Below are 13189 nucleotides of genomic sequence, written 5' to 3' on the forward strand. Positions count from 1 at the left end.
CAACAGTCCCGGTCCCTGGCGGGCAGCCGGTCCAATACCAGAACCTGGGAATGAGGCCATCGCAGGCTGTCCAGCTGCCAGCCAAACGCCAGTGATGTAGGAGTGGGAGTGAGGCTGGCTCACTGGAGGAATGATGGGCTAAGGAAACCACTGTTACTTTAAGCCACTAAGGTCTTGCGATGGTCTCTCACAGAGCCACAGATCATTGATAAAGTCCTTTACACATGATCTATCATAGGAGCAGGGGGCGTGAATATCATTCCAGCTTACAGACAGGAGACAGGCATTCGCAGGTTAAGGGATTTGCCCAAGGACACACAGCTAATACATGGCAAAGACAGGAAAAGAACTCAGGTCTGTCTGATCCCCAAACCTAAGCTCTTAAACTGCAGACATGGGCAGGTGGGGCTCCAGCCCTCTAATGGAAGGGGGAGAAGAGCCTCCTGGGTTTGCACTCCACATAATTCCTCCTCCTCAGCCTCTGCCTTCCCAAAGACAAGGCATTGGGAGAAAGAGATATCCCTGAGAAAGAGAACCCAAACTAGGCTGGCTCCCTCCCTCCTGCATCTGCCTTGCGTCCTCAATGCCTGGATTTCTCACCTTTTCCTGGCACTTCTGTCCAGCATACGGAGACCCTGCCTCTTTTCATGCCAATGTCTATATGGAAAGGGCCCAGAACAGAAGAAAGAAAGTGAAGATGAGTGTTTCCTTGACATTGCCCAAGGTGCCAGGAAACACTGGGAACAAGACCGAGTCTCTTACAGATCCTGAACCCCACGTCCAGCCCCGTATCCAGATGGGATACGACCAAAAGGCTTTCACCGCACAAGAATCCACAAAAGCAAGTGCCCTGGGGATACTCCTCCAAGCCCTGGGGGGCAGGAGAGGCCATTAGGTGGTCCACTCCTACCCCACCCCCAGCAGCCTCAGGAGCACTAGAGGTGTCTGCGCTCCACAAGGGCCACCCTGCCTCTGGCAAGTGTACCTTCTTTGCCTCAAAGTGAAGCCTGCTTTGAACTGTCCATCTGCCCATGGGCCATGCTGACTGCTCGGGTCTCACTTAGCACAACAACTTAGACACACAAAACAGGGCCTTGGGTGCGTGGGTCAGGAATAGGAAATCAGAACCCACAGAGTCCCCACAAGGGGTTCTGCCAGACCCTTTGCACTCTGTAGGCCAAGTGTGATGGTGTGAATTATAATGGCTAGAAAGTGCAGAGAACAGACCGGTTCACAAAAAGGCAAAGACTCATTCTCAGGGAAGACACTAAGACAAGCCTGGGGGGAAGAGCTGGTGCCCCGTCAGGAAGCCCGTCCCATGTAGCTGGGCCCCTTCCCATCTCCACCCTGGCCATGCCTCTGACAGACCCTAGACCACAACAAGAGCTGTCCGTTTTAAGCACCCTTTAGGTTATTTGAAGGGGGAGTTTATTAAATTGGGGGAACATCATTTCCACTTGGCCATGAGTCAGTCCGAGAAAAGCTTTGCTCTGTTAATTTTCCCAAGCTGCTGACAGGGATGGAGCCCTGGATTATTTTTTTTTAAGTTCATTTATTGATTTTGAGAGAGAAAAAGAGAGACAGAGACAGAGAGAATCCCAAGCGGGCTCTGTGCTGTCATCGGGGCTGGTGAGATCATGACCTGAGGTGAAATCAAAAGTCAGATGCTTAACTGACTGAGCCCCCCAGGTGCCCCTGATTATTTTAATTAGAATAAAATCAGACTTATTCGTGTTTTCCTAATGCTTGTCAAATTCCAAAATGTAAACACAACAAATCCATACTCTTGGAAATCAGTAAAAAAATTGATCTAGGCAGCTGATGTTTTAAAAGAGCTTTATGCAAATTACCAGCTCCTGGAAACAGCACCCACCTGTGGGGGGCTGTGCTCAGAAACACTGAGCATGTGCCAACCCCAGGCCTCGGCTGTCTGTCCTCACGTTGTGGCCTGAGGCTTGCCTGAGTCAGGTCCTGTGTTCCTACATCTGTGCAGGTAAGCCTTGTGCGGGGCCAGTGCCCACCCCCAGTTCCCCGTGAGGACACCAATATTCTACATTCCTGTCATTACAGGTTGTTGGGTTGCAGGAAAAGCTGGCCAAAGGTGTTTGGTGCTGCGATGGACTCTTTCAATCAGGAAGCCGAGGGGGAAGCAGAATTCATAAGAACCTCTCCTGTAAGTTCCCGGACCTCTCAAGAATGAAAACGGACCAAAGAAGACCTTCAGGCTCAGTTTCTCCATTTGTAAAACTGGCCTGAGAGACGCCACAGTTCTGTTACCGTCTGCTCACTCGGCCCTTGTGTGTGCAAGTCCAGAGTGCTGTGTCCACGCTTCAGAGTGCCTGTTAGTACTCAGTCTGGAGCTGAGGCCCGGCTGAGACCTGCTGAGGGGACATGCAAGTGAGGAGACCTCCTGTCACCCAGAACGCTCCTTCCACTAGGGCATGGGGGTGTTTCCTCACCTCCATGGCCCATATGAGCTTCCGCGTGCACTTTCCAAAAGGATTGGTCTCTAAGGAAGGATGTGGGTGGATCCCTACCACTCACACTGATGAGGGAGCATAAGGCAAGCTGAGGGCAAAGTACAAGCTGACAGCACCCACCCCCCCATCACCAGGTGGGGTGTGTGTCACATTCCTGGGACACTCAGGCTGACCAAAACACATGAAAGGAGAGAAAATCAAATGTTGACTGAGATCACAGTCCTGCAGGACAGGAGTCCCCTTCAGTTTACATACGTCTTGGCAGGTTACAGGAGAGGGGCAATCTTATCCATAGCCTAATCCAGAAACCTATAGATTCAGTTTCCTGGAGCCCTAATATCACCCTCCCCTCCACAGCGATGTGGGAACAAAGGTAAGAAGGAAATGGCAGGTGAAAATTCTTTACTACCTGCAGCCCATTGATAAATATTTCAGGCAAATACAGGTAAAACACTTCCCCAGAAACCCCCTCCTGTCGTAATGTTAATGCCTTATAGAGGGAAAACAACCTTAGCTTGGTAATAGCTAGGCCTCCCATATCTTATGAATCTCCTTTAACATATGAAAATCCCTTTGGGAAATTCCTCTTGCCTTTATCTCCCCCAACTCCATAATATATAAACATTCACCCCTCACACTTAGAGCACAGCTGTTTCTGCCCACGGGTCCTGTCCCACTGCTTTAATAAAATCACCTTTTTGCACCAAAGACGCCTTCAAGAATTCTTCCTTGGCCGTCAGCTCTGAACCCTACCATCACTCCAAAACCTCATCACACTCACTGCTTCTCAGGCACAGCATAGGAAGATGTGAGATATTCATTTCAAACATGGAAAGGACGTTCCCCCACAATTATAATAGTAGACACACATGCATTGACAAATAACATTAAAGGGCCCAAGAAACACTGACTTGCCCACAATCATACCCAAGACAAACACTATTAATATTTCACTGTGCATCTTTCGGGTTTCTCCTTGGTAAATACCTTTTCAATAGATTTTTTAAGTTTATTTATTTATATTTTGAGAGAGGGAGAGGGAGAGAGAGAATCCCGAGCAGACTCCGCACCGTCAGCGCAGAGCCTAATGCGGGGCTCAAGCTCACAAACTGTGAGATCGCCGAAGGGGTTCTGAAATGGTGGGGGACCAGAGCTAATAACCAAGAAATAATTCATGAGCCATCTTTGATGCAAAAAGGTGATTTTATTAAAGCACAGGAACAGGACCTACGGGCGGAAAGAGCTGCACTGGCAGGGCCTCTGGGGGGCTCAGTCGGTTAAGTGTCTGACTTCAGCTGAGGTCACGATCTCATGGTTTGTGGGTTCGAGCCCCACATAGGGCTCTGTGCTGACAGCTCAGAGCCTGGAGGCTGCTTCAGATTCTGTGTCTCCCTCTCTCTCTCTCTGCCCCTCCCCCGCTCATGCTCTGTCTCTCTCTCCAAAAAAAAAAAAAAAAAAAGAGCTGCCCTGGGATTGTGAGGAGTGAGTGATCATATACTTGGGAGTTTGGGGAGGTAAAGGCAAGGGAAAGTTTCCAAAGGGATTTTCACATACTAAAGAAGACTCACAGGACACTGGAGGCCTAGCTAATTGTCAAGTTAAGGTTGTTTTCCCCTCTAGCAAAGCGTTAACATCAAGACAGTAGACAGTTCCTGGAGAAATGTTATACTCTGCCTGTCTCAAATATTTGCCAATGGGCTGCAGGTTATAAGGAAATTTAATTTCACCTGCCATTTCCTTCTGCCTTTGTTTCCCCACATCAATCATGCCCTGAGCCGAAATCAAGAGTCTAAGCCACCAAGGTGCCCCCTTAAATCCTTTCTAATTGCTTCAGGATGTTGTCTGTGGCTGAGCAGATAAGTCCTTGTCCACGGCTTTCCCTTGCACCTTTGAGGACTGCAGAATTATCTTTATTGCCTCAGGATAAATTTCACATAGCAAAATTGCTGGGTCAAGACCACACATACATTATCATTTGCTTTTTATTTTTTGGCCTTATGGGGTCCTTACCAAGTGAAGATTCAAGAGTACCGTAGAAGTGCTATGTGCTAAACCCAGCGATTTCACTGCTAGCTCCGTAGTCAGGGGGTTGAAAGCTCCTTTATGAAATCCTGGGATTCTAGGATACAGAATATTAAAAATATGTTTATTACAGGAAACCATCAAAATCCTAGAGGAGAACACAGGCAGCAACCTCTTTGACCTCAGCCACAGCAACTTCTTGCTAGACATGTTTCAGGACGCAAGGGAGATGAAAGCAGAAATGTACTGGGATCTCATCAAGATAAAAAGCTTCTGCACAGCAATGGAAACAATCAACAAAACGAAAAGACAGCCTATGGAATGGGAGAAGATATTTGCGAATGACATTTCTTTTTTTTTTAATTTTTTAAAGTTTATTTATTATTGAGAAACAGAGAGAGACAGAGCATGAGCATGGGAGGGGCAGAGATAAGGGGAGACACAGAATCCGGAGCAGGCTCCAGGCTCTGAGCTGTCAGCGCAAAGCCCGATGCAGGGCTCAAACTCACAAATTGCGAGATCATGGCCTGAGCTGAAGTCGGACATTTAACCGACTGAGCCACCCAGGCACCCCTGCAAATGACATTTCTGATAAAGGGTTATTATCCAAGACCTATTCCTAAAAAACAAATAATCCAACTAAGAAATGGGCAGAAGACATGAATAGACATTTTTCCAAAGAAGACATCCAGATGGCTAACAGGTGCATGAAAAGATGCTCAACATCACTCTCATCAGGGAAATAGAAATCAAAACTACAATGAAATACCACCTCACACCTGTCAGAATGGCTAAAATTAACCACACAGGAAACAACAGGTGTGGGCGAGGATGTGGAGAAAAGGGGAATAATCTGCACAGTTGGTGGGAATGCAATCTGGTGCAGCCGCTCGGGAGAACAGTGTGTACGTTCCTCAAAAAGTTAAAAATAGAACTACCCTATGTTCCAGCAACTGCACTAGTAGGTATTTACCCAAAGGATTAAAGAAAATACATGGGGCGCCTGGGTGGCTCAGTCGGTTGAGCGTCCGACTTCGGCTCAGGTCACGATCTCGCGGTCCGTGAGTTCGAGCCCTGTGTCAGGCTCTGGGCTGATGGCTCAGAGCCTGGAGCCTGCTTCCGATTCTGTGTCTCCCTCTCTCTCTGCCCCTCCCCCGTTCATGCTCTGTCTCTCTCTGTCTCAAAAATAAATAAAACGTTAAAAAAATTAAAAAAAAACAGATTTGAGGGGTTACATGCACCCCCATATTTATAGCAGCATTATCTGCAATAGGCAAACTATGGAATGAGCCCAAATGTCTAATGACTGATGAATGGATAAAGAAAATGTGATATATATATATATATATATATACACATATATACATATGTGTGTGTGTGTGTGTGTATATATACATTTATATATATGGGTGGGTGATGGGCATTAAGGAGGGCACTTGCTGTGATGGGCACTGGGTGTTCTACATAAGTGATAAACCACAGAATTCTACTTCTGAAACCAATATTGCACTGTGTGTTAACTAACTAGAATTTTAATAAAAAATTGAAGAAAAAAAGAAATAAAAGTATGTTTATTTAATGGATTCAATTCAATTAATTAATGTCTTGATCACATCATCTTTTATTGCTTTACTCAGAAAATTATCTTTTTTCTAAGTTTATTTTGAGAGAGAGAGAGAGAGAGAGAGCATGAGCAGGGGAGGGACAGAGAGAGAGGGAGACAGAATCCCAAGCAGGCTCCATGCCGTCAGCTCGAACATGGGGCCAGATCCCATGAACCGTGAGAACGTGACCTGAGCCAAAACCATGAGTTGGACGCTCGGTCGTCCGAGCCACCCAGGTGCCCCAACTCAGGAAATTCTTTGGAAGAATTAGCTTTTCTTTATTTCTTCTCTCTCTCTCTCTTTTCCCTTCAGCACACGGTGGTATGTAATGTAATAATTACTACTACGGTTTGGTAGCACAGCCTTGATCCGTGCTAAGGTCCCGGCAGTTTTGCTCCCTATAGGGTTATATGGTAGCCCCCGGAAAGAACTGTCCATGTCCTACCCTGAAATCTGTAAATGTGATCTTATTTGGAAATAGGGTCTTTGCAGATGCAACTAATGAAGGGTCTTGAAATGAGATCATTCTGGACTGTCTAGGGTGGGTCCTAAATCAAATGACAGGTATCCCTTCATGCACTGCTATACCCTTAGCAGTTAGAACACTGTCTAGCACTTAGAAATGGATACATAAATACTTGTTGAATTGAATAATTTTTTAAAAGAATCTGTTGTTCAGCTTTACTTTAATAAGAGAAATGGAAATTAAGCGACTCTTCACCCATCAAAGATTCAAAAGTGAAATCATACACTGTGAACTTAGGCAAGCAGGCCCCGCCCAACATTACCAGTGGGGAACTGGTACAGCCTCCGTGAGAGCTGCTTTAATAATACTTATCAAAATTCTGAATGTGTATATCCTTCAACTCAGCAAGTCCATTTCCTAGAATTTGGAGTGAACACATAGAGGGGCGGCTCAGTCAGTTAAGTGTCTGCTTCAGCTCAGGTCATGATCTCTAGGTTCGTGGGTTGAAGCCCCACATGGAGCTCTGTGCTGACAGCTTGGAGCCTGGAGCCTGCTTCGGATTCTGTGTTTCCTTCTCTCTCTGCCCCTCCCCCGCTCGCGCTCTGTCTCTGTCTCTCCAAAATAAATAAACATTAAAGAAAATTGTACTGAACACATATAAAAGAATAAATGTCAACTGTACTCCCACAGTGTCTGGGGTACTTGGAACAGCAGTATTAAGCCCAGAAAATCCTGGCCATCATGGAGCCCATGCTATGTATAAGGTTATTCACTCAAGACTGGGAACATTCTACGTGCCCACCAGTAGGGAACTGGATGGGGAGATTATGGCATCCCCACGAAGGGATATACAGTTGCACAGACAGGTGCAGAGGGTCCTTACACACTGATATCAACCACTCCCCCCACACCGATGAATGGAGAAGCAGAGCACAGGACAAGGTGTAGGATGTGCCTCTCTCTGTGTTAAAAGGGGATGTGTATGTTTGCAGCAGGCGTGTGGCATTTCTGGAAGGACCGATAAAAGATCAGTCACGGTGACTGCCTGGGGCCAGTGTGTGGTTGAAGACTTCTCAATCTTTGCACATCAAGTCCTATCAAATTAGCCAACACCAATTTGCACAGTTATTTCTATATTCTTACAGAGGGCAGGCCCCACACATGCATCTGAGGCTCATCCTATCATCAAAATAATTGTCACTTGTGATGTAAAATTTCCTTCACTCCAGGCTGAGAAAGATGTGATGAGAGAGAGAGAGAGAGAGAGAGAGAGAGAGAGAGGTTCATACAGCAGCTAGTGTCTGAGTAATAATTTGGAAAGTCCCGGACTCATTTTTAACCATCCTGCATTACCTGTTCATAACATAAATAAATTCAAACTTTGTAAATGACCTTGAATGTCTTCGGTGGGAAGCAAATAGTGTCCTCAAGTATTTACCCCTGATCCCCTCTCCTTGTCCTGTGACACACAGAACGGCCCTGCCTGCTGTCTATGACCTCCTAGGGTTTCCTCAGTCATCTTGGCTTAGCTCTGGAACTTTAGTCCCCATTCTGTGCTCTGAATGTCCTCCTCCTCTTCCCTTTCCCTCCTGCTTTCTCCGTCTGTTCGGGCTCAGCCACGTTAGCCTCTGTGTCTTCACAACTACTAGCCTTCAAGGAACGCCCAGGCCCAGGGTCCTTCCCTCGGGACTGTCCTGCGCTCCCTTTCAGAGATGAAGCACAGCCGGGCTCTATCTGACACCCATGGGATTCACGGCCTTTATCATCATCCCAAAATAAACCTAACGTACAAAACCACTGCCTATCAAGTTTCGGCTTTTCCTCCCAGACCCCTGAGCCTTGCCTGGCTGCAAGGAGCACGACAAAGGGGACATTCAGGGGCCTCTGAACTGCGGCAACAGGGGGCCTGGGTGCTCACTGCCCTGTGTATGGGTCCCTCGGGGAAAAGCTGACCTGCTTTTCAATCGGAAGTGGAGTAAGGTGTGGGCAGAGAGAAACCCTGCACTTCGCTTGCCACAGGTGAAGCGGTTCTCCCTGTGTCTAGGGGAATAGAACTGCCCGTGCACTTGACTCGCTCTGAACTTTGTCTCAGAACACGCAGAGCACTCTCGTGATGCCACCCTGGACCCCGGAGCCGTGTACCGCTCTCCTGGAATCATGTAACTGTAATCCACAAGCGCACCTGGGAATCCAGCCCCAACTTATCTTTTTGAACCCCAGGAGCCTAAAATTAGGACTCTGTAGCTTCTGTGTCTGCAAAGATGCTCAGAGGTGTTTTTTGTTTTTTGTTTTTTTTAGTTTTTTTTAATGTTTATTTTTGAGAGAGTACAAGTGGGATAGGGGCAGAGAGACAGGGAGACGGGAGATCCTAAGTGGTGTCTACACTGACAGCAGAGAACCTGATGTGGGGCTCAAAGTCGGGAACCATGAGATCATGACCTGAGGTAAAGTCGGACACTGAACCAACTGAGCCACTCAGGTGCCCCTTTCCAAAACATTTTTAAAGTTTATTTTCTTATTTTGAGAGATAGAGCACAAGCATGAGTGAGTGGGGAAGGGGCAGGGAGGAGTGGTGGAAAGAGAAAGACAGAGAGAGAGAGATTGATTGAGAGTCACAAGGAGGCTCCACACTGCCAGCGTGCAGCCCTGTGCGGGGCTCAAACTCAGGAACCATGAGCTCATTCCCTGAGCCGAAATCAAGAATCAGACACTTAACTGACTGAGTCATCCAGGGGCCCCTTAGAGGTATAATTCTTAGAGCTTTTGGATCTATGGCTAACTGCAGTTGTGAGCCACCCACCCCTCCAACTGCACTCCCATGGTATGGGCACGATCTACATAAGGCCCCTGCAAAGCATCAAACACATGGTTAAAAACAGCATAACCAGTGGGGCTCCCTGCTCACATCAAGCACCTGTACCACATCCATTTATAGAGACCATGTTTCCTTGTGTGCTATTATTCGCTCACAAGGGGCAGGGAGGGACATCAGCGGGTTTTCTACTGGTCCTTCCCAGGCAGAAGACATGAATGCTTGGTGCTCCCCAGTGTTGTGAACGTGAACAGCCTACCCCATAGAGTGAATATTTGGGGAGCATCTTTGCTAATGTGATGAATTGATAACTCTCCAATTCCAAGCGTTGGTGGTTGGTCAATGCACTAAGTGTTCCTATCCTGTCCCCAAGCACAGCAGCCAAGAGAGGGAGACGCAAAATCCGAAGCAGGCTCCAGACTCTGAGCTGTCAGCACAGAGCCTGACGCGGAGCTCGAACTCACAGACCACGAGATCATGACCTGAGCTGAAGTCGGATGCTTCACCGACTGAGCCACCCAGGTGCCCCTTCACTACCTTTTATTAAAAGTGTGGGCTGGGGGAGTGCCTGGGTCGCTCATCTGGTTAAGTGTCCAACTCTTAATTTCTGCTTAGGTCACGATCTCATGGTTCGTGAGCTGGAGCCCCAAATGCAGATCTATGTGTCAGCGCAGAGCCTGCTTGAGATTCTCCCTCTGCTCCCCTCTGCTTGTGTTCTCTCTCTCTCTCCCTCAAAAATAAATAATTAAACTTAAAAAAAAAAAAAAGTATGGGCTGGGCTTGGTACTCCCCCACAGGAAGGACATGGTTATCTTGACTGTGACTTGTGACTAACAGAACTTGTCACTGCACCCAGAGTTCCCACCAACCAGGTGAGAAGTCGGGTGCACCCAGTTGCTAGAGCCACAGGAAAATTTTATCAGGTTTCTCTTCCAGTGGATTCCGTCTCATTTCTTATTATTGGCCTAGAAGCTGCTCTTGGGCACCCTGTCTACAAGCTTAGAATCCCTCTCACTGCTGCCAGCACCCTTAGGCCAATGTCAGCCTTCCTCCTCACTGTATGTAGGCCCACATCTACGTCTCATCCGGTACTTTCTGGGAGGCTGCGTGCATAAATGACCTAGGAGAATAAACGTAGTTTCTACAAACATCTAGAGAATTGACTGATGCTTCTGGTCCCTCATTTTGGTCACGGCTAAGGGGACAAAGCTTGAAACAGCAAGAGATAAGTACTCTTTTGGCATATGGATTTGGTTTGATTTCCATCATGCTGTTTTGCATAGCCAAAGCACTGTAAATCTTATAATTTAAAAATAAATTACTTCGGCATCTGGGTGGCTCAGTCTGTTCAGCATCTTATTAGGTTTCGGCTCAGGTCGTGATCTCACAGTTTGTGAATTCAAGCCCCGCATCGGGCTCTGTGCTGACAGCTCAGAGCCGGAGGCTGCTTTGGATTCTGTGTCTCCCTCTCTCTCTGCCCCTCCCCCAGTTGTGCTTTCTCTCTCAAAAGTAAATAAATAAACATTAAAAATTTTTAAAAAGGGGGGGAGCACCTGAGTGGCTCAGTTGGTTCAGCATATGGTATCAACTCAGTTAATGATCTTGCAGTTTGTGAGTTCGAGCCCCACATCCGGCTTGCTGCTGTCAGTGCAGAGCCTGCTTTGGATCTTCTGTTCCCCTCGCTCTCCTCCTCCACTGTCACTCTCAAAAATAAATAAAACATTAAAAAAAATTTTTTTTTAACTTTTAAAATAAAAAAATAAAAATAAATTACTTAAGGAGCTCCTTGCTGGCTCAGTCAGGAGAGCATGTGACTCTGGTCTTGGGGTTGTGAGTTCAAGAGATTACTTAGGAAAGAATAATCTTAAAAATAAATAAATGAATAGCTTAAGAACAAAAAAAAAAGGAAAAAAGATAAAGATTAATGTTATTTATTTGAGAGAGAGACAGAGTGCTACTGGGGGAGGGGCAGAGAGAGAGAGACACACACAGAATCCGAAGCAGGCTCCAGGCTCAGCACAGAGCCTCACATGGGGCTCAGACTCATGAACCGTGAGATCATGACCTGAGCCAAAGTCAGACGCTTAACTGACTGAGCCACCCAGGTGCCCCTAGAACCTAACTTTTATAAAATCCCAGTAAAATCCCTGTTCTGAATCTTTCTGGCTAATGTCTTGGAAGGTGCTCAGGGACTCCTGAAAGAACAGAGCCAGATCAGAAAGAGTATTGTCATCTCACACAGGTGAACTCAAGGGCCACTGGTCAGCTAGGTATGAGTCCACTACGTGAGGCCCCTTAGCAAGGCCCATGCTCATCAAATAAGATCCTAAAACCATGTGGTCAATTAGGGAAATCTGAGACCCTTTGAAGAACCGGGAAGGAACGTCTTGCTACAACCTAACCGGCTTCCAATAAAAGTGATTATCACCTTCCGCTCTGTCCACTCACTGCACCTAAGGGTGCCCCTCCTGAGGGTGCCCCTGGCTCCTGGAAGGGGAGGGGTCAGCCAGGCTGTGGTGGGAGCAACGGCCCTGGTTTCTGAAGAGTTGGTGGTGAGAGCTACATGACCAGAGGTGTTGTGAATGGAAGTCTTTATTTCCCTGGAATCTGAAAGCAAAAACCACTCCTTGTTTGGGCCCACTGTGTTGGGAGAGGAGTTTCCAGATCACATACACCTGGCACTGTGTGACTTGAGGCAGGAACTTTCCTAAACCACTGTGCAGAAGCTACTGCTTGTGCATTAAGTAAGACTCTTCCCTGAAGGTTTCTTGCTACTGCTGTCCTAAAGTAGCCGTGAAATTTCTCGCTCACCCTATTGTACCCACGGTTCGTGGGGTGGGGGATAACGAGCAAAGGCCAGACAGGAAGATTAACCCGAGTCCTAGGTTCTTTGCACAATTTATTCAGGAGATAGGATATTCCTCCACTCCATGTCTCTACTTTTCCTTCTACAAAGCACCAATGCTGTTATTTTTGGCTGTGTAAGCTTGGTGAACTGAAAGTTGCCCAGCTGTTGAATGTGAAAACTTTTGGCACAATTCATCTTTATCAAATTCCTTTCTGTTAGAAAATTATACATCCGATGGGATGATGTGACATTAGGGCCCCAGGGGGCAGCCTACACCCCTCACCAAGTGCCCATCCCCTTTCCCCAAAGTGGAAATTGCCACCTTGCTGTGGCGATCCCCTCTTCCCAGGGACCCAGGTTTGGGACCAGTCGCCTTAAGGCCAACTATTTTCCAATTGCATTTGGGCCAGTTACAACTATGGCTCAGGAGGTCTCGGGATTTGCGTGAGTAAAGTTACTTGTGTGCCTGGGTGCCGCCCCACCCGTGAGTGAGCTGGCTTGGAATGCAGGCACAGATAACTTTCAAGTGAGAGCTCCACCTCTGTTTATTTTCCAGGGAGACACTCGAGCATTTAATCCAGACTTGGGTCTCCTGCTACAAAGGGTCCTTCATCGAATACTTCATAGCGCAGGGTCTCTCTGGCTCACATCGCTCTGTAATAAGTGACCTCTTGAGGTCACCTTGCCAGCCGGCCCCCACAGAGGCCACTGCAGGCATTTGCTCCTCCGAACCAAAGTCGGATGTGTGTGCGGGGTGGGGGTGGGGGTTCACATGCCTCTTCACTGTCTCCCTCATTCCAGCATCAATAGTGCCCGAGGCCCCCAATCACTGCAGTGTCTTGGACGGGGTGCCTCCTTACACAAGCGTCAGAGAGCCTGGGGAGCGCGCCTCCCTCCGGCCCCGGCTCTGCGCGCCCAGCCACCCCGCACCTCCCCCACTCCGCCCGGCCCGCCCGG

At 47.6% G+C, this 13189-nt stretch overlaps 1 long non-coding RNA gene across 1 annotated transcript in view; it reads right to left on the minus strand.

Moving 5' to 3' along the window:
- Positions 1 to 2746: 2746 nt before the first annotated feature.
- LOC121009959 (uncharacterized) overlaps positions 2747 to 13189 on the minus strand; it is a 21269-nt gene continuing 10826 nt past the window's right edge. The window contains exon 3 of the long non-coding RNA XR_005780937.1: positions 2747 to 3238. This is a non-coding gene — a long non-coding RNA (uncharacterized LOC121009959). The remainder of the gene's footprint in view (positions 3239 to 13189) is intronic.

This window comes from Herpailurus yagouaroundi, unplaced genomic scaffold (assembly GCF_014898765.1).
Source record: "Herpailurus yagouaroundi ecotype Mexico unplaced genomic scaffold, PumYag 190, whole genome shotgun sequence".
Taxonomy (NCBI): domain Eukaryota; kingdom Metazoa; phylum Chordata; class Mammalia; order Carnivora; family Felidae; genus Herpailurus; species Herpailurus yagouaroundi.